The following is a 23,128-nucleotide window of genomic DNA, read 5'->3' as shown; positions in this document are numbered from 1 at the left end:
GCTACGTAAGGTGAATTATTTAGTTTCATAATCTAAAAAAGATCTTTCACACAGATATGTCGATCGAAATATTGTAGCACTTTTGCGAGCTCATTATGGAGATTTGCAAAAAAATGGTTCAAATGGCTCTGAGCACTATGGGACTTAACTTCTGAGGTCATCAGTCCCCTAGAACTTAGAACTACTTAAACCTAACTAACCTAAGGACATCACACACATCCATGCCCGAGGCAGGATTCGAACCTGCGGCCGTAGCGGTCGCGCGGTTCCAGACTGTAGCGCCTAGAACCGCTCGGCCACTCTGGCCGGCGGAGATTTGCAGACTCTACCTGAGGAAAACAATGTAAACGTCCTGGACAGTTTTAATGTAAAAAGATTTGTGATTGAAATAGGAGTTACTTTGCAGGTCAGTCAGTTACATCGGTACATGCACACGGCGCTTTCAACTGAAACGGTAAACTGTCACGCAAACAGATGTAAAATAGATGTAAGACGGACAGTATCCTCATATCATAAATAAGTTGTTTCTCACCATGCAGTGTCCCACTGTGCGCAGTGTAAAGTGAAGTCCACTTAAAATTCCAAATCTGCAATCTATTCTGGATGTTGTAATTTTCTTCCTGCACTCCTTTGTCCTTCATAAATTCAGCAATAGAGAGTTTTAAATCGAAAAATCGTTCCAGCCATGCCCCTTGACTTAAACAACGTATTTTGCAGTAATATATGAAGACTCCACAATGCTCGTTCATTTCCATTGAAAACTGACAACGGAATAATGGAAGCAACTCCTGGAATTTTACTATTAATGCTACAGTTTCTTCATGTGCTCCATGAATGCAAATTTGGAAATTTGGCACAAAATACTTCTTGATGTGCAGGACAATGAATCCCGTCTGTCAATCGTAATTTTTTGCTCTTTCGTGGTCATCTAAATGCTTGAATTCTTGCTGCATGGTATTGCAGTGTCGTTTCATAGGAAATAAGCGGTACCTATCGCTTATGCGAATTGAGAATTCTCATCACTCTCTTCTGTCATTCTCATTCATTTTAAAGGAGTGTGACGATAGATCGCCAGACTTCCTCTTTTTGCCCAAACAGCCACTGGAACTATGAAAAAACAGCGAAGGGTACAACGGTGACACCACGATTCTGCCGAACTTAGAGAGTTGCGCCAACCGAAAAATGCCGGACTGCAATGCTGCATGAAGAGTCTCGCCGTTGCAGTACTTCCGAGAAGGACCGAGCAAACGCGGGTGACAGGCCGGGCCTTGGCACGCCCGTGGCCCGCGCACGCTGCACCCGTGAAGTCTGGCACGCCTTGGCCAGCCCTGATTGAGAAGAGTACCGACACCCCGCTTCAGCAGCATTTCTCTTTTCCGTGGACACCCATTTGCAGCATAACGCGGCACAGCGATTCTCTCCATTCGCATTTCTCTATGTTGGCACTGAGTTGGTAATACATTTTCTCCAGAAACTATTTTTGCTATACAGTGGTCATATCTTTCAACATACACATTCAGTCGAGAGTACAGCCTCGTAACAACTGTCGTATACATAATTTTATATTTTCTCTGGCTATATTCAGTTGTGATATTCGTTCGTGCAAGTACCGAGTTTTAACAAAGAACTATTAAATGTCACCCACAAACGTTACGATGCATTGAACTTCGAATCACCCTTAATAGTATGTAATAGGTGACTGCAGCTACAGTCAGTGATCGCGAAAATGCGAAATGAAATTAGTAACATTTTAAAAATCAGTAAATATGACCTTCAGAACCCAGACAAGATATAAAAACAGTGCCTATACCTGTAAACCAAATGTAAAGAACAGCGTCAAAATTGAAAATGGCATAATCTACAGTAGGTATTAATTCTACTCTTGTTACAGCCCACCAGCGGTAGTCTGAAAATAAAATAACCGAATTTACAGTTTATATAATCCTCAGATTTAGCAATTTCCATATTTAGCCTAAGTGTACACTCTAGTCATGCGTCATATAGTCTTTTCGGGTATAGTAACAACATCGTGTTTCGTACTGTTGACTCCATCGGAATACTGTGCCGCAATAAATAAAATAATTTCAATAATTTCAATAATTCTCCAGTTGCTGGCGTAAAGATCACTCTTGATCCTTGCACCTATGAACTGTGTAGGAAGCGGACATACTTCAGCCAGTCGTCAACTTCCAACGCCATTTGCAAATTTTTGCAGAAAAGATTATTGCCCTTACTCTCTGTATGTGTGCTACTTTTAGCAGTTTTATCACCTTCCTCATTTTGCAGCATATTAGCTCATTGTAATCAGACAACAGTTATAAGACTCGAATGGCATCAAAAGGAACCAGTGGTTAAGAAGATAGTGAGACAGGGTTGTATCCTATCCCCGGTGTTATTCAGTCTGTACACTAAGCAAAGAGTATGGGGAGAAAAAAGAAAAATTTGGATTAGGAATGGAAGTGCAGGGTGAAGAAATAAACAATTTGTCGTTCGCCGATGACATTGTAATTCAGTCAGAGAGAGACAGCAGAGGACCTGGAAGAGCAGTAGCTCCTCAGTTGGCATCGCAGGGCTAATGCACACCGGTCCAGCCCTTCCACCAAGGAAAAAATTCGTGGCACTACTTGGAACCGTACCCGTACCCGTACCCTTTGCATGAGGGTCTGTCGTTACGGACACGGACAATGACACTTAGAATCACTCAGTTTAGTGGTACGATACTTAGAACATTGTTACTAGATTAAGTATTTTCTAATTTCTCTCAGTTTTTTGCGATGATGAGATGAACAATTAATTCTATGGCATAACAATATCTTCTCAGTTTTTTTATACAAATAAGTCATATAGAAACAGAGTTACATTCTTTTTTTATTCTCCTAACAAATTTGAGAGTTGACAAAAGCTTTACATTCACACTCCTTAAGTTTGAAAGGCGACTTCCTAAAAAAATCGTTACGTTATCCACATATGTTGTAAAATCAGTTTTCTGTCGATATTTTTATAAGTAAATATCAGTCGCTGCATGTACGAGAGTCCATCACCTGAGAGCGGCTTGGCTGATTTGGTTGTTCTTTATTGTCAGGACAAGGTTGGTATGAACGAAAATTTTTGGAAAATCCATCGGAAAAGCTGGAAATTAAAATCACTTGCGAAAGATCATCACTTGAGAACTTGGCAGACTTTTCTTTTTTGTGATCGTAATTGTGGATGATAACGGTACTTTTAGTATGAAAAAGAAAATTTAAAAATATGCATCCTGTCTGACAGTTCTGCTGTTACAAGTTTTCATAATAGAAAATCAGTTTGACATTTATATATATTTTATCAATACATCTGTAATATATAAAAGACGAAACATTGTTGCCGAAAATCTCGAAACGTTCTTGACCGATTTACTACAAATTTTTGCTCGACACACTAATGAACGTTCGGACGGACATAGGCTATATATTTTTGTAATATATATAATATACACCACTGGCCATTAAAATTGCTACAGTACGAAGATGACGTGCTACAGACGCGAAATTTAACCGACAGGAAGAAGATGCTATGATACGCAAATGATTAGCTTTTCAGAGCAATCACACAAGTTGGCGCCGGTGGCGACACCTACAACGTGCTGACATGAGGAAAGTTTCCAACCGGTTTCTCATACACAAACAGCAGTTGATCGGCGTTGCCTGGTGAAACGTTGTTGTGATGCCTCGTGTAAGGAGAAAAAAGCGTATCATCACGTTTCCGACTTTGATAAAGGTCGGATTGTAGCCCATCGCGATTACGGTTTATCGTATCGCGACATTGCTGCTCGCGTTCGTCGAGATCCAATGACTGTTAGCAGAATATGGAATCGGTGGGTTCAGGAGGGTAATACGGAACGCCGTGCTGGATCCCAACGGCCTCGTATCACTAGCAGCATGGTTGTAACGGATCGTGCAGCCACGTCTCGATCCCTGAGTCCGCAGATGGGGACGTTTGCAAGACAACAACCATCTGCACGATGAGTTCGACGACGTTTGCAGCAGCAAGGACTATCAGCTCGGAGACCATGGCTGCGGTTACCCTTGACGCTGCATCACAGACAGGGGCGCCTGCGATGGTATACTCAACGACGAACCTGGGTGCACGAATGGCAAAACGTAATTTTTTCGGATGAATCCAGGTTCTGTTTACAGCATCATGATGGTCACATCCGTGTTTGGCGACATCGCGGTGAACGCACATTGGAAGCGTGTATTCGTCATCGCCATACTGGCATATCACCCGACGTGATGGTATGGGGTGCCATTGGTTACACGTCTCGATCACCTCTTGTTCGCATTGACGGCACTTTGAACAGTGGACGTTAACATTTCAGATGTGTTACGACCCGTGGTTCTACCCTTCATTCGATCCCTGCGAAACCCTACATTTCAGCAGGATAATGCACGACCGCATCTTGCAGGTCCTGTACGGGCGTTTCTGGATACAGAAAATGTTCGACTGCTGCCATGGCCAGCACATTCTCGAGATCTCTAACCAACTGAAAACGTCTGGTCAATGATGGCCGAGCAACTGGCTCGTCACAATACGCCAGTCACTACTCTTGATGAACTGTGGTATCGTGTTGAAACTGCATGGGCAGCTGTGCCTGTACACGCCATCCAAGCTCTGTTTGACTCAATGCCCAGGCGTATCAAGACCGTTATTACGGCCAGTGGTGGTTGTTCCGGGTGCTGATTTCTCAGGATCTATGCACCCAAATTGCGTGAAAATGTAATCACATGTCAGTTCTAGTATAATATATTTGTCCAATGAATACCCGTTTATCATCTGCATTTCTTCTTGGTGTAGCAGTTTTAATGGCCAGTAGTGTACATATATATGTAATGTATAAAGGGGAAGCGTAGTTATCACAAATCCCGAAAAGATCTTGACCGAGTTACTTCAGTTCTTACACAATATTCTACTGAACATTCAGACGGAAATGGATACAGAATACAGAGAGGGGGAGGAGGTTGTCCACAGAGAGATGGTGGTAGGAGAATGACTCTCGCGGTTAAGACTCGTTGATGAATGTGATACTAGTCAAGACCGGTGTGGTGAAGGGGCGGGCAGCGAACAATCACAGCAAGCGCAGCCTTAACGGCGGGTAATCGAACCAGCGGCCGAGCGGCGCAGTAAAACGACGCCGTTATGATCCGCCACCTGCTGGCGGGGAGTGGCCGCAGTTAGGCGATGCAGATATAGCCGTAGCTATAGGCGGCGCGCGTGCGCGGGAGCGAGCGAGAGCCGCTTGCTGCGGCGATAACAGTTAACGCGGGTAATGGCTTGTAGCTGCGCGCGTGATGAATGCGCCCACTCTGCGGTCGCTCTCTGCCTACGCCTGTATTGGTAGCCGGCTGGCAGCCGTAGCTCACCGTGCCTCGTACAAGCTACAGTGTCCACTACTGTACTGCTGCGATTCAAACGTACAACACCCAAAAGTAACCCTCAGGTGTTGCGTCGTAACCTCAAATACCCAGTAAATCTAATCTGCCTCTCTAGGCGCAGTCTCGTGACATTTTCCTTACCTGCGTAGAGCTGTTAGACCTCACTGCACTAGGAAATCAGAGATGACCTCAGAACGAAATTTATCTCCAACTAAGTTTAATCGTAAACGCTTGCAAAACAATAATACGCAGGATGTACAGAAAAAATAGAACGACCGGTAAAAGTCAAACTGATGGGAGATCAGATTAGGTTCCGGAGAAATGTAGGAACTCACAAGGCAATACTGACAACATGGTCTATCTTAGAAGGCAGATTTGAAGGAAGTGAAACCTACATAGATAGAATCAAAAAGCTTTTGACAAAGTTCGTTGCAATATAGTCTTTGAATTTCGGACATTACCAGACATACAGTAGCAAATGCTTTAAGAAACTACAGCAATCAGTAACGTATCTTCCGTTAAAAATGTTGACTGTAATTTGGATGCTGCGGCGGCCTTTCTGTTACACTTGTTGTTGTTCCTACTTACAGCATTCATACACATGGCACGCCGCGCGGTTAGGAGAGCCGTGTCACGGATTGAGCGGCCCCTCCTGCCGGAGGTTCGAGTCCTCCCTCGGGCATGGGTGTGTGTGCTGTTCTTAGCGTAAGTTAAGTTATTTTGCGTAATGTGTAAGCCTAGGGACCGATGACCTCAATAGTTTGATCCCTTGGAAATCCCCCCCCCCCCACCACACACACACACACACACGGTACTAACACTTGTATGAAGCACTAACACAAGCGCAATGTCCGCCGTGTTAGTCGACAACGCCGCGCATACTGCGCTGTTCACAAGTGCGTCATCGGCAAACAGCGTCAGAGATCAACAAAGCTGCGTGATTCTACAGATATTACGTGAATGAACTTCTAGCAGTAGTTTATCGCTAGTCACTGGAGCAACGAAGATCACCTACCTACCTACTGGAGAAAAAGCAGAGATTATTCCCGTTTTCGAGAAAGGTCGAACTACAAACGCACATAATTATAGGTCTATTTCGCTAACGTCAGTCTATTTTACAATTACGGAACATGCGTTGTGCTCATGTATTATGAATATTTCGGAGAAGAACGTTTCCTGTAAACAAATCAACGTCCGCAATCAGAGAACAGAAAACTCGCTCTTTTCCTCTATCCAGAGCGCCGTAGATATCTGTGTGGCTCCCAGGTTGATACCATACCGTGTTGCTTGACTTCAAGAAGACATTTGTCAACCAAGCACGAGTTCACCGAGTATCGGACCAGTTTTGTGACCGGATTCAGAACATCCTTGCAGACATAACACATCGACAAATGTAAAGGCCATTTCAACAGTACCCCAAGGAAATATGATAGAGCTATCACTGTTTACATTATACAGGGAGTTTCAAAATCACACCAAAAAAACTTCAAGGAATGTTGAAGGCATCTTGAAGAACAAAATGAGTATAGGAACTAGTGTCCGGAAACGTCGTCCAATGACGCTGGAGCGTTGAAGTTACAGGCAACGACCACTGTATATGTATGTACTCGTATGATGTTACAAACTTCCAGCGATCACGGAGAAGGATAAATGTATCAATTTTAGATAAGGGACCCTAGTCTGGAAACGACGGAGTTGAAAGTTATAAGAGGAAAATCGTTCTGATACTGCTGATAGTGGAATACATGTACTCGTACTGTTGTTGCTACTGTTGTAGGGTAGGCAAGTTTCAGACAAAAACAAAAGAAATCCACTAGACACGGGCTGTAAAATGCATACCTTAAGAGGTATGGTCACTTGTTCGTCTTCCCTATTGTGAACCACATTTCCTTTATTGAACGAGTGCTCGTAGCTCTTAAGGCATGCATTTTAGAGCATGTTGACTTAACGTTGTTTCTGTCCATACTGCCACCTCTGAAAGTTGCCTACCCTACACTCTTAGCAACCACAGAACCGGTACAAATGGTTCAAATGGCTCTGAGCACTATGGGACTTAACGTCTATAGTCATCAGTCCCCTAGAACTTAGAATTACTTAAACCTAACTAACCTAAGGACATCATACAACACCCAGCCATCACGAGGCAGAGAAAGTACCGGTACATGTACTCCACTGTCAGACGTATCAGAACGATTTTCGGTTATAACTTCCGACATTTTCTTTTCCGGAGCAAGATCTCTTGACTCAAATTGATAAATTTATCCTTCTCCGTCATCTCTGGAGGTCTGTAACACCATCACGGAATCACCATGTATGTAGGAAGTACAAAAGTTCAGTGCCCAAACAAACAGATATGATACGAGAGACAAAACAAAATATTTCGAAAAGCAACCATGTATCGGAAACCCATATTCCGTGAGCACTGAGCGTGTGTAGGTAATACACGAGTGTATCAGATGAAAGCGTTGTGTCTAACGTTGTTACGCCAAGTCTGAGATGTAGTATGTTGTGATGACATGCTCTTCGGCACTGAGTCAGTAAACCGCGGGCACCGCAAGGGCCTGCTTGACAGTTGTAGTGTCAACATGGATCACTGCACATAGGAAAAATTGCGAAACATCCACTTTGTTTACGGTGCGGCAGGAGGCAGAAGCACCATGTGGTTTCAGCATGGTGAGGTCCCAGTGCACTTTCCAGAACCAGTCAGAGCTGTAATAACCATTACTTTCGGCAATCGGTGGATCGTCCGGGGAGGATGGATCGGCCGGGAATGACCTGTACATTGGCCTGCAAGTTTCCCAGACCTGACACTATTAGACTTCTGTCTCTGGAGCTACGTGAAAGCCGAGGTGTATTCTCCCCCTGTTGACTTGGAGGCGGAATTGATTGCAAGAATCCTTGCAGCAGCCGCACAAATACCATGCATTTTCCAGTACACAGAACTTTCTGCCACGTCGATACCAGCTCTGCGCCGAGATTAATGGTGCTCATTTTCAACATTAATTGTAAGGTGATAGTGATCAGAACAATAAAGCACTGAAAAACATGTCACACCGTTTTATTCTCAATCACACCCAATAGCCTCCTGCATACTGAGCACTCCGAAAATATGCGCTTCCGACACATGTTAGTTGTGCGAAACATATTGGTTTTTGTCTCCGTCATCTTTCCTGTTAGTGTGGACCCTGTTGCATACATGTGCAGGCGCCGATGCCTATAACTTTGACGCCCTGTAACGTCGTTGGATGAGGTTACCATCCTCATTTGTTCCTCAAGACACCTATTTCTCCTCGAAGTCCAAATGGTTGAAATGGCTCTGAGCACTATGCGATTTAACTTCTGAGGTCATCAGTCGCCTAGAACTTAGAACTAAGTAAACCTAACTAACCTAAGGACATCACACACATCCATGCCCGAGGCAGGATTCGAACCTGCGACCGTAGTGGTCGCTCGTTCCAGACTGTAGCGCCTAGAACCGCACGGCCATTCCGGCCGGCCCCTCGAAGTCTGACGGTATATTTTTAAACACCCTGTATATAAATGATATAGTGGCTGTTCGCAGATTATGCGGTTGCCTGTAAGAAAGTAGCAACGCGAGAAGACTGCGAATAGCACAAAGACCTGTAGAGAATCGACGTTTAGAAATTGGAAATTTGTGGTAAGTTTCTGTGGGACCAAACTGCTGAGCTCGTCGATCCCTAGGCTTACACACTACTTAATCTAACTAACTTACCCTAAGTACAACACACACATCTATGCCTGAGGGGGGGGGGGGGGGGGGAGACTCGAACCTCCGACGGGGGAAGCCGCGCGAACCGTACAAGGCGCCTCAGACCGCAAGGCTACACCACGCGGCGATCGATGATTAGTGCAGGGACTGGCAGTTGACCATGAACGCAGATAACTCTAACGCACTGCGAGTAAACACGCGAAGACATCCAATGCTGGATAGCTACACAATCATGACCAACTGCTGGAAAAAGTATCTACCATAAAATATCTAGGCGTAACCATCAGCATCGACATTAAGTGGAAAGATCACATTAAACAAAATGTATGAAAATCAGATGCTAGGATGACATTCTTCAAAAGAATGTTAAGTAAATACAATTCATCCACGAAAGAAGTTGCTCACAAAACACTTGTTCGACCTATTCTTGAATACTGCTCATCAGTATGCGACCCTCAGCAAGTGGGATTGATACAAGAGATAGAAAAGATCTAACGATGAGGGACGTGTTTCGCCACGAGATAGTTTAGTCCGAGCGACAGTATTACAGAGATACTCAACATTTCTAGTGGAAGACTCTACAAGAGCAGTGTTTAGAATCACGGGGAGGTTTACTGTTGAAATTCTGGGAAAGTACATTCCAAGAAGAGTCGGATAACGTATTATTTTCTCTCATTTATATCTTGCGAAATGATCGTGGCTAGAAAATCCCAGAAATGCATCCAGGAACCCGGATCAGTTGTAGGTTGCCTATCGAAGGGCTTCCAGGGGCAACAAAAATTTGATTTTCCGTATTACATAAAAATAATGACAGAATTTAAATATTTTAACTACTAACAAACGCTATTCATTAAGAAATATATTCTTACATGAAAGGTTGTACGAGGAAGACAACTTTTGCAGTTATGAACTGTGTATGTGTGTTAAGGCAGCGTAATTCACCGTGAGCAAATACCCAGACTATATTCATCGAGTATTTGAAAATGAGAACACACAGTGACTTGCAACAAACATTAAACGTAATTTCAAACCTTTACGGTTTCTCAGGAACGATCATTTGAAAAGCCTAGTGAACATGTTATCTAAGATTCATACCGAAAAATCTTTGAGCACTGGTTCATCTTCGATATTGTGGAATAAATCACTTCTACTGAAAGCTCTCTGCATTCCATATTTTCAGAGTAGTATGGAACAGCCCCTGACGCCACCCACAAAATTATGAAAGGAACGAAGCTCAAGACTTACTACATTTTCGCTATTCAGGCGCTAAAACAGTCGTATCAGGCATGACGTTTTATTTCTTCAATACTGCTTTTTGTGTTCCCAACACATCCTGCAGAGTCCACATGCAAGGTATCCTAGGAGAAGTGGTCAGTACACAGGGATTCAACAGGAAAGATATCTTCAGAGATATGAGCATTTGCCCATCTTCGCTTCTTTGAAACACACCTCTTCTACTGAAAAAAGTGTTCATAGCTCTTAAAGTGTGGATTTTAGAACCAATATTTACAAAAGGAGTTTTTGTTGTTGTGTTCCATACTCGTACTTCTCCGAAAATATGAAAAGCAAAGAGCTTTCATTAGAAGGGATTTATTTCACAGTATGGAAGATGAACCATTGCTCAGAACTCTTACGGTATGAATCATAAATCCCATGTTCACTAGACTTTTTTTTGCTTCAAATGATCGTTCCTGACATATCTGTGAATATTGCCCATTCCTCCGGGGACACCCCGTACAGCACGGAATGTATCTGCTAAATTATATTGTAAGTAGGCTGTTTAGGTTTTTATGTTGGTAACGCAACGTAGCGCTCTGTATAAAAGTCACTGGCTGTGCCGTGTGCAGTCCGTGGCTGGTTGGCATTGTTGGAATATGCGCTATTGAAGTGTTGGGCAGTTGGATGTGAACAGCGCGTAGCGTTGCGCAGTTGAAGGTGAACCGCCAGCAGTGGTGGATGTGGGGAGAGAGATGGCGGAGTTTTGAGAGCGGATGATCTGGACGTGTGCCCGTCAGAGACAGTAAATTTGTAAGACTGGATGTCATGAACTGATATATAAATATATATATATATATAATGACTTTTGAACACTATTAAGGTAAATACATTGTTTGTTCTAGATTTTTGTAAGGGAAGTGATTCATGAAAGCTATAGGTTATTGTTAGTCAGGGCCATTCTTTTGTAGGGATTATTGAAAGTCAGATTGTGTTGCGCTAAAAATATTGTGTGTCAGTTTAGTGTTGATCAGGATAAGTAAAGAGGGAAATGTCTGAGTACGTTCCGTTCTGCTCAGCTGTTTGAAAATCAAATAACGTAAGGGGTATCCAAGCACAGTAATTCATAAATTTTTCTAAGGGGATGTTTCAATATCATTGTCGACACATGCTTTCTGAGATATGACGTCGTAAACATTGAGATGCGCAAAAAACCTGCGTTTGCTTAAAACGGAGTGCAAGTTACCGATAACATACTCATTCAGTATTCTATAACGAGAGTACATAGCTACTTCCAAAGAACTTTAAACATAATTTCAAATATTTTTCTCGCTTACATGTTTAATGTCAAATATTTAACGCATTAACTGATTTGTTGTGCTGGCGTAAGCTGTCGCCAGCACACCGATCGGCAAAGTTGTAGCGTGAAGATCGATAGTAGGCGCTGGATCAAGCGCGCCCATCACGAGAGAGGCCAGAGACACACCGACAAGAAACAATCCGCCAACGCCTTCTCGACAGCGTGTACTTAGGCCGCTGCCTCTGACCGGAGGGCCTCACTGACTCGCTCATCGAGTTTGGCGCGTGTCATTATCTCTCAGAGCGGGCTCAGTTCACGTCACAGGCTACGACAGTACATAGCGACCAGATTAGTGATTACAGCGAGACTAAAGTTTGTAATACCAAGATTACCGATATTGTCTGCAAAAGGACTATTAAGGAAGAGCTTGTAACACAACATATGGACTCTATTCCAGTTACGTAGATGTTTCCACTTCAAGTAAATAAAGAACCGTATTAATCGACGTGTGCCTTTGTGTTACAGAAAGAGAATACTGGCCAGCAATAACAACATCCTCTCCCTTGCTTCCTTGCGGTACAAGACTCTACATTTGTAAAGTAATCGCAGGCCACTGTGACCGTGCGGTTCTAGGCGCTTCAGTGTGGAACCGCGCTGCTGCTAAGGTCGCAGGTTCGAATCCTGCCTCGGGCATGGATGTGTGTAATGTCCTTAGGTTAGTTTAAGTAGTTCTAAGTCTAGGGGACTCAGCTGTTAAGTCCCATGGTGCTCAGAGTCCTTTGAACCATTTTTTGCAAAGTTATCACTAATTTTAAGTTGTTTTATACATGGGAGTTCGATTCTTTAAAGAATCTCGCGTTTACTGAGTGGAGTTAATACATAGGTTTACCGAGACTCATTCTTCCCAAGCAACATTCGTGAATGGAACAGGAAAGAGGATGCCTCTACGGTTGGTAAGAATGAAGAAACACTTGCCGTTTACTGCTCAGCCCGTAGCCGTTTCACCGCGTCCTCGCCCCTTCGGTGGAGGCGGCGCGTGGGCGCGACCTGACCTCCGGAAGAGAGAGATCGATGCGGCGCGGCCGGGCCACGCCGGAACACCTGTTGGCGCTGTTTGCCGAGCCCAGCAACACGTGGCCAGCCCGGCCGCGCTCTGCCGACACGCGCTGCCCGCTGCCTGCTGCTCGCTGCCGACACGCAGCACGTCCACACACAGTGGCGCTACCCGTGCCTCGTCCCTCCCACGTGTAGGCCCGTAGAGGATGTCACGTGATCCACAGTTGTTGGTTTACCAGTGACGTAGTTATTCACAGAAGAGCGTTGTTCTGTACTCATGACAGTCTGGAAATTTCTCTCGCGTCATCCAATGCCGCATAGCTCTGTTTAAGAAACACGCCTCTTCAAAGATGTCTGCTTCATTCTGTTCATCATACGCAGTTAAGATAGTAAGGTCTCTCTCTCTCTCTCTCTCTCTCTCTCTGCCTTTCTTTCTTTCTTTCTTTCTTTCTCTGTCTGTCTCACACGCGTACATACACAAGGGAGCGCTCGCGCATGTCACATGATCTCTTTCTCAGCCGGCCGGTGTGGCCGTGCGGTTCTAGGCGCTACAGTCTGGAACCGCGTGACCGCTACGGTCGCAGGTTGGAATCCTGCCTCGGGCATGGATGTGTGTGATGTCCTTAGGGTGGTTAGGTTTAAGTAGTTCTAGGTCCTAGGGGACTAATGACCACAGATGTTAAGTCCCATAGTGTTCAGAGCCATTTGAACCATTTGATCTCTTTCTCTCAGGTTGTTCAGGGATATTTTCTGAGTATTTTGTTTAAGGGATACGTATTGTCCGGTGGTTTGTAACAGGCTAATGATGTAACTGTGATTTAATCGGTTTATTATCCCAGTTACCTTTGTTTGTGTGGAAACACCTTTACAGCAAGTGAAAAGAACAGTCATATACAATCATTATAACGCCGAAGGATTCGGTTTTTGTCGTACGCTTCTACAGGTAAATGATGTAGCTGTCGCCGACAGGTGACCAGTCCAGCGATGGTGTTGCGGTGCCGTATGCTTTGAATCCACGGGTCCCTTCTGCCGTCTACTTAGAAGATACCAGTAAACACCCAATTGTTTGAAGAAGCGAACTCCCTTCTATGAGAAAGCTTCAAACGTCTGATTACTTTACAAATGAGTCAATTTGTTAAACGTTTGATGTAAAACATGCAAGCGAGAAAACGGTTAGAAAAGGTTTGAAATTATGATTGAAGTTCCTTGGAAGTCGCCAATTGCTACCACTATGAAAAACTACCTGAGTATACTATGGGTAATTTGCGCTGCATTTTAAGCAGAAGCAAGTTGTTAGGTATCTTCAACATTTATGACATCATATCTGCTGAGCTACTGGTTGCGCAGTAATATAATTTTGCAGGTGTATACAGTGATACGTGTAGATTGTGTCTGTAGAGTGTTTCGCTAATAGAGTGAGTAGTAAACAGGTAATAAATTGAAACATCATGTCTGATGCAGAAGTTTTGGTGCACGAAAGGCAAAAATTTAGTAAACTATAAACTTTTTCCTTGCATCATTTTGTAGAGGGTGTCAACTAGAAAAAATTTCTTAGGCGTTTGATATAATGTGTAAAGTTTGTTGGAAGTCATGGGTATTGTTTGTTAGAAGTCATTACAGTAACTGCTCTAATTCTCAAATACTGGATGAATAAAGTGAGTTACGCTGCTAGAAGACACCCAGAAAGTTTCTAACTGTAATACTTGTTTCACAGCGTTAAAGTTTTAAAATTCGATGATACCTCTTAATCAGTAGATTATGACAGCATTTAAAAAATTCTAATTCGATCACTAATTATGCGATATATCAAAAATGATATTGCTTGGTGCCCCTGGAATCAGTTAGATAGGCACCTGTAACTTGTACCGAGTACCGTGTTCCGTGATGGTCTCTAAGTAATATAGATCCGTTAATAACCTCCGACATTTTGTTTGCTGCAGTTGGGCCTTCATGATCTGGTCGGGCGGAATTTAGTTTTTTTTAGGGTTCGCCGTGTATGTAGAAAGCTGTGCTACGTGCTGTGTGGCGTGGCGGTTAGTGTCGCTCTCTGGAGTGATGCGGGTCACCGCTTATACTCCGACCACCAGCAATTATTTGTTATTTAGTATTCCTAATTTCTGGAAGTTACTCAAAATTTCTTGTGTTAATGATGTTTGTATATTGTGAAATATTCAATGTATGAATTAACAGCAGCATTCTCCGTCCAGGAGTGCTGTTGTCTTCTGACTGTAAGTTGTCGTTCGTAATAAACGTTCTCTCAGTGGTAAAGCTGTACTTCACTGACTCTCCTGCTCTCGGATTTGGACTGGAGGATGCTTGCAACGTGGTGATTTATAAAGGAGACTCATACAAGCTGTTCATCACAAGTATTTGCGGAACCGTATAAGATACCTTAATTCTGTTTTCACGCAGTTGAATTGTGAGGAAGTCGTTACTAAACGACAATTACAGAGGTTTCGGTATCGACTTTGCTTTTTCAAATGGAGTTACGGTAATTTCTGCTGCCAGTATCACAGTTCTGAATGTGACGAATTCAGCGGCGCTACATTCTTCAAAATCCGATCAGTACTTTCAGAGAAATTACGATACGTAGAACTTCAGATTTATCTGTTTTGCTGTCTTACGTGAAAGTCCGTTTTCTTACACGTAACTGTCGCTTAATGCTAATGGTACGCACCAGATGACGCAGCTACGAGACTATGCTTAAAAGTACAGGACAAAAATTGAATGCATTTATAGAACAGGGGACTGAGATACTAAATTTTTATATAACTTCACGTCATGAGTCTAACGTCAGGATACAGATCCATATTGAAATGGTGCATCAACAACAACAACAAAAAGGATCTCCTAAAAAATATGGTAAAAAACATTGCCTTAAAATTCCTTTTATATCACCAGATATTTGAAATATCAACGACCTACTGCAATAAACGGATTTAGTGGTTGGTGTAGGCAGTTGTGGACAGACTGAAGACAGTCCTTCGGTTTCATTACATAAGCTACAACAATGCGACGTTTTAAAAACTCTTGGGTCATTGGAACTTGGCTACAAATTTCAATTTTGAGTTAACCGGAGAGAAAAAAGTCCAGTGGCGTCAAATCAGGTGAATGTGCAGACCAACTGATAGCGCCCTGAAGTGCTATCGAGCGACCAGCAAAGAGATGGCCAACTGTACCGACCGACCGCCGAGTCATCCCCAGCCAATAGGCGTCACTGGTAGTGAATACGGAGGGGCATTAAGGACCCTCATCGACATCAGTCTCTTTCCACAACGTTTGCATCCAGACATTGTGATCCACGTTCCCTCCAGATGCGAATCCGTCGAGAATCATTCTCCAGATCGAATCGGGACTGATCTGTGGAAAGAACATTGGCCCACTGTTCGACGGTCCAGGTGGTATGGTGGTGATTTCACTCTGGACGTTCCCTTCTGTGAAGACGCGTCAGCACTCTGTCGAAACCTCCTATACACCGTTTGTATGATACAATACGTCCAATGGGCGCTGCGAGATCAGATGCCAGTTACAGCCAAATAACGGCCCTCTCTTTCTGATGTTACACGTGGTCGTTCCTGCTCTGGTCTTCGGGATTCATTGTCGATCTCTATAAGCTGTCGCCACATCCGAGAAACAACAGAACGATTCATATTAAGCCATCGGGCCACATCAGTCTGCGACTGTCCTGCTTCCATTCTTCCTATGGCCCTCCACTGCAGAGAGTCTGGTAGGCGTCTTCTCTGTGCCATACTGCACCGTCTCTGTCTGTACAGAACGACTGTGGATTTTGGACCACACAGCAAACACTACCCCGTTCGACATGTGTTCTGACGTCATCTTTGGCACAATTGTCCGTTCACCGGAATGCCATCTTCAGTTCAGAGCGCGATCGTACGGACATTTGTTAACACCTTGAATGATCATACCGTGAATTAGACACAGGTCTGGAAAATAGAGGTTTGTTGTATTAATTTTAGCAGCCAGTGTACAACTTAATTTTAATTTAGCGCGTTAAGTGGTTCAAATTAGACTTAATCTGAAAATAGAGCATGTCAAACAAGCTATAAAACATGTTCAGTAAAACATGAGTAACTCCCTGTTTTCGTAAACGCAACCACAAAAATATTTATGTAAACTGGAGTATCCACTACACACCGCATGACTCGAAGCGAGCTGGTTACGCGCCTACATCAGACTACTCAGTCTTTTTCAAATTCGTCATACACTAAACAAATTTCTTGTTTCGAATCAGCATCCATATAGTCAAATTCATTGTCATCAATGAAGTTACTAAGCCTACCTGTCATTCAGATTCACATAATGAAAATTAAAGTTTTCTCTTATGATATGTACAATTTGTCTTATCAGGATCAGTTTTTTCTTCTTAATTTTCCGTTATTTTCCTTGTTCGCACTTTCTTTGATTTTCCGTCTCTCTTCTTTAATTTTTAACGCTTCTTTGTATGACATAGTTGCCAAAAATGTGGAGCGTTTCTTTTCTGTGTTATATTTATACATCTGTTACTGTATTTGCAACCATGTAATTTTAATAAAAATAAATCTATAGTTCTGTGAAGTTATCCGAAGTACGCAGTCATTGGATGCCATATTACCCCAGGGTACAATGGTTGACTAAATACATTAGAAAAATTAATTATCAAATGCAATCTGTTAAATGCTGATACTCGGGATGTAGAAACGTGTTAAATGTATCCTGTCATAAATTCATTTTTAATAATTACCTCCTGAAATTCACAGCAGAAAAATTCCAACAAACGATGGCAAAACATCTAACATTTGCATCTAACCCAGTGGCATTCTGCCGAATAAATTCAGTCAACACCAGTAGAGCGTAGTAGCCTTCAGGAGCTTACAATTATCTACTTCACAGTGATCGACCCCTGGCTTTGAGCTCATATTCTGGTCACATTGCGTGAGGAACATTGACGTGTTATATCTCGCTGGAGTCGTGGGAATGTCTACTTTTATTTGAAAGATGAATATTACATTTTAGTTGAAAATCGGGCGGCATACGAGGTAATATTTAAGACAAAGAGTGCTTTTTCGAGTATTTTTGGCCAAGTGTCAAATTTGAGGAGTCATACGAGTCAGACCGCAATTGGGAGAAAACTTTCCTTTGCACAGTTTAAAGATACAAGCTGCTCAACTTCTAGTCTAATTGTCGTGGCTTTCCAATTAGGCGTTTTGTCCTAGTAACGGTGGGTCTGAATTGCTGAAATTCGCCTAATGTTGATACATATTAACGAGAGGAAAAGCGTAAGTGCAAGCTCCGTTGTGGCCTTTTACATCTGTTATGTTTTTATGCACGTAAATCTACATAAAGAGCTAATGTCACACTTTGCTTTAGTGTTTCTATGGGTCGCGTGCACGCGTCGGACCTCTGAACAGTATTTCCACTTCACTGTTCATTTTTGCTGTGTTTACATCGCGGCTACCCGACAGGTAGGGAACAATCGTGCTCCCATTCGATGTTTATTCGTTTGAGACAGTGCTCGTAACTTAATTAGTTGCCTTGTACTTGTGTGAAATCATGCATCATTTAAGGAGCTGTGAAAAGTCTATGGTGATCAGGCTGAAAGAGGACAGGACCCGAGCAGTTCCGTACCACAGCCAGTAAAGAGAGCGTATGAATGTCATGGTATTACTGAAAGTACAGTGAAGCGAAGTTCGTAAGAATATAAACAAACTTAATGCCTTGTGTCTCTAAAAATAAGAGTTCTGGAAGATGACAGAAGTTTTTAGTGGGCGAGTTTGCACACGGAGTCATGAAAAGAAAATTCACGACTTCTGTGTGGAAAAGCAGTTTCCAACAGTGTCAGCCGTGTTGTAAAAGTTGAAGACTGAAGTGGAAGATTTTCCTAATATGAACGAAAAAACCATTTGGCGTGCTATTCGAAAATTGGACTTCGGATGCAAAAAAGTTCAACAGAAGACGTGTGCTGATGGAAAATAAGAAAAAGATAAGAGTTTTGCGGTAAATAAGTCACTTGCGCAACATTGGATGGTCTATTTATTACACTGATGGTGTGGTGAAAATCATTCCAGAAAGTTTGTCTGACAGGAACGAAAAATTTCTTATGCATCTGTTGTCACAGAGGAAGTGTCCAAGAGTGTATCGGCTGGAAAGGAGGAATTCAAGCATCGTCCGGTTCTGGAAAAAGGATTATAGTGTGCTACACGGGAACAAAGATGAATTCGTGCAAAATGGTAGCTTACGTTTTATTGGCAAAAAGGAGGTGCAGATTATCATTCTGAAATGAATGCCAGACATTGCGAAGAGTGGTTTTGAAGCGTTCTCGAAAAAGTACCAAACAGATCTGCGATTGTTTAGGATCAGGCTCCATATCTCACAATGATAAATCCAGTGTCACTAAATCAATCTACGAAATGGAGAAAGGATTCTATTGTTGAATGGGTGGTAAGCAATAATGTAGAGCTTCCATCTAACGCCATATCATATGCGGAATTTACCGAAGCTGGCCTTACTGGAATACGCGCATTTCAGAGCGCTGGAGTACCATTTGGAAAGCATTTTGCGATCAGTGGACAAGGAAATTAAATTTCTGTGGTTGCCTGTAGCGCACTACGAATTGATCGCCATTAAAATTATTTGGGCATCTGCCAAGATCAAGATAGCAAAGAAGGACAAGAATTTTAAAATAAACGATACTTCACAGTTGGGTCGCTCCGCTCTGGAAAGTGTTTTCCAAAGTGTTTAGAGGAATTGTGTGAGTCATGTAAACAAACTTGAAAATAGTTACGCACAAGCAGCCCACTGTCTTGACATAGCAATACAACCGTTGCTGATCCACGTAGACGACTGCAGTAGCAGCAGCGAGACCCCAGCCGGCAGCCAAAGTGATTACGGTAGGTTTTATTTCAGTCATCATTCTTTACTGCAGAATTTATTCGAACTTACCGACTTTTCCATTTACTGTAGATATGTGCTAGACAAATGTTCATTTATTGTGAGTTGCTTCCATATCGAACATTTATTTGCAATTTTCCATATTATTTCCCTCTGCTTGCAATAGAAACTGAACGCGGTTATGCTGTACTGGAATGTGACTACGAAGTTGCCGCTCTTCGCTGATGAACAGCCGCTTATGGCGCATTACAACAGTGGTGGTGCGCTGGTTTGACAACGACGCTCCACGGCAACCTCACATATATTGCAGCTACTAACGCAATGGCTTTACAAATTCTTAACTGACAAACACGAGAAGTGTTCATTAGTAAAGACACACGCTGTAAGCAACGAATGTTCAAATTTAACACCAATGCCTTGTCCGTCGCAATAGCTGCAACGGTAAGATTAATCGCAGCGTTGTACGTTTGACATTATAGTCATGATGATCAGAAAATAAGTAAAATCCGGCTGTAAATAGAACAAGCTTGTATCTTTAAACCGTGCAAAGGAAATTTTTCTTCTAGTTACGGTCAGATTCTTATGCGTCCTTAAAGTTGACACTCACCGAAAAAAGCTATAAAAAACACGGTTTCTCTTAAATATTATCGCGTTTGCCATCCCCATTTTAACTACAATATAATAGCCATACACTATATAAAACTAGACATTTCCGCGATTCCGGAAACATATCGATGTGACCAGAACATGAGCTCAAAGTAAAGGGTCAATCATTATGAATTGGATACTAGCTTAGAAAGTGGTAAGACGCAGACATGTGCTATGTTACCAGCTACGTCAAATTCCCCCATCCTCCTCTGCTTACATTGTTTTATGTGCCTACTTATTTCCCTGAACAGACAGGATGAAAAATATTGAACTATATAAAAAAAAGTAAATCAGTTGCAAACTACGGCGTGCACACACTTTATTCAACATGTAAACGTTACTACAGATATTCAGATTTAGGTTATGACATGTTCGACATCTTTGCCATCATTGTCGATCATGTGGCGCAGACGAATAAATTCCGCATGACCCATTCAAGTGTCGGAACATTGATGCTGTCGATGACCTCCTGAATGGCTGTTTTCACCTCAACAATGGTTTTGGCGTTATTGCTGTGCACCTTGTCCTTAATATAGCCCCACAAACAAGGCGCGTTCAGATCCGGAGAATATGGCAGCCAATCGAGGCCCATGCAAGTGGCCTCTGGGTACCCCAGAGCCAGAATGCGGTCCCCAGAGAGCTCCTCCAGGACATGAAACACTCTCCTGCTTCGATGGGGTCGAACTCCGTCTTGCATGAACGACGTCTTGTCGAAATCAGGGACACTTTGGATAATGGGGATGAAATCATCTTCCAGAACATTCATGTAGCGTTCGGTAGTCACCCTGCCATCAAGGAATATCGCATCGATTATTCCGTGGCTGGACACTGCACGCCACAGAGTCACCTGTTGAGGGTGAAGAGACTTCTCGACGGCGAAATGAAGATTCACAGTCCCACAAATACGCCATTTTTTCTTATTGACGAACCCATCCAAGTGGGCTTCGTCGTTAAACCAAACCTTGCATTCGCATACTAATTCCCATCATGCGCCGCGGCCAACCGTGCAGTCTGTACGTCCCAACGCAAACCGTTCCGAAGTTATAACAGTTTAGTTTCACATAGTTCAATACTTGTCATCATGTATTTTTTCAAACTAAGGTAGCACAATCATTGTGGAGGTGCGGGATTCACATCTCATATGGTCTAACGGACTTTGATGTTCTTTGGTTTCCCTGATACATTTAAAGTGATTGCCAGGTTGGATCCTTTGCAGATCCCTCGGCCGATATCCTCCATCGTCCAATCCGTGCTCGTGCTCAATCTACAATCACCTCGTCATCGTCGGGGACGTATAACTCATATCTTCATCGCTCCCATCATCTAAGTCTAAATCTACTTACATATTCCACACTCCGCCATATGGTGCGTAGCGAAGGGTACCCTGCACCACTACTAGTTTCTTGCTTTCCTGTTCCATTGTCAAATAGATGGAGAGAAGAACGACTGTCTAGATGCCTCCATAAGAGCCCTAATTTAACGTACCTTATCTTCGTGGTCATTACGCGAAATGGATGATACCGGCAACAGAATCGTTCTGCAGTCACTTCAAATGCCGGTTCTCTAAATTTTTTCAATAGTATTCCTCGGAAAAAACGTCACCTTCCTTACAGGGATTCCCATCTGCGTTTCCGACGCATCTTCGCAACACATGTGTGTTGTTCGAACCTACCGTAACAAATCTAGCAGCCATCTCAGAATTACTTCAATGTCTTCCTTTAATCCGACTTGGTGCATATTCCAACACTCGAGCACTACACAAGAACAGGCCGCACTAGCGCCCGATATGCGTCTCCTGCAAAAACAAACCCTACTTTCCTAAAATTCTCCCAATGAAATGAAGTTGATAATTCACCTTTCCTACCAGAATCATTACGTGCTCGTTCCATTTGATATCGCTTTGCAACTTTATGCACAGATATCTATACGACGTGATTGAGCAAAGCAGGACACTACTAACACTGTGTCCGAACATTATGGCTTTGTTTCTCCTACTCATTTACATTAACATACATTTTTCTACGTTTTGATCCACTTGCCTTCCATCATACCAATTAAAAATTTTGTCAAAGTCGTCTATGTCATCGTACTGGCACTCATCTTCGACACCTTCGAGTGCAGTACAGCATCATCAGCAAAGAACCACAGATGGTTCTCCATCCTACCTGCCAGATCATTTATGTGCGTAATAAATAATTGCAGTTCTGTTATACTTCCCTGTTGCGCTTTTGACAATACCCATGTCTCTGATAAACACTCGCCGTCGGATACAGCATACTAGGTTCTATTACTTGAGAAGTCCTCGAGCCACTCACACATCTACTATTCGTTAGCAGTCCGCAGTAGAGCACAGTGTCAGTTGCTTTTCGAAAATCTAGGAATATGGGATGTTGCTGTTGCCCTTCATCTATAGTTCGCAGTATAACACGTGAGAAAAGGGCATGCTGAACAAACTTGGCAATGTTACTCGCATAAGCGTCTTGTTGTTCCCGTTCTGAAACAGCAGCTGCTGTCGGTGGGACCAGCGCTTTTTGCGGCAGCGGCGGGAGGACGCCGGCCGACCGAACGCTGTCGGATGATGGAACTCTGCTAACAGAAGTAGGGGGAGGGGGTCGTAGAGCTCCTAATGGCGCGGCCGTCCCATGGGAAGCAAAGCCGCTGGCCGCTGCGCCCTCACACCAGCAAGAGGGAGAGGGAAAGCTGCGCCTTTATAGTGTCCACTTGCCAAAGCCCTCCCGCACCGGCGCTGCAACAGGACCTCTCCTTTTCCCATCCTGACCACGTACATCGGGTTTGCCGTGCGAAAATGTCGCCAAATGAAAAAAATTAAAAGTTTCCATTATTTTTTAAGAATATACACTGAAGCGCCAAGGAAACTGT

At 43.2% G+C, this 23,128-nt stretch overlaps 1 protein-coding gene across 1 annotated transcript in view; it reads left to right on the top strand.

Annotated features, from left to right (window-relative positions):
* LOC124799024 (band 4.1-like protein 4) overlaps positions 1-23,128 on the top strand; it is a 578,366-nt gene that overhangs the window by 439,742 nt on the left and 115,496 nt on the right. The window lies entirely within an intron of this gene.

The sequence above is a fragment of the Schistocerca piceifrons genome, chromosome 5 (assembly GCF_021461385.2).
Source record: "Schistocerca piceifrons isolate TAMUIC-IGC-003096 chromosome 5, iqSchPice1.1, whole genome shotgun sequence".
Lineage (NCBI taxonomy): Eukaryota > Metazoa > Arthropoda > Insecta > Orthoptera > Acrididae > Schistocerca > Schistocerca piceifrons.
The sequence above is the reverse complement of the archived record's forward strand: the minus strand, read 5'-3'. Positions and strand labels throughout refer to the sequence as shown.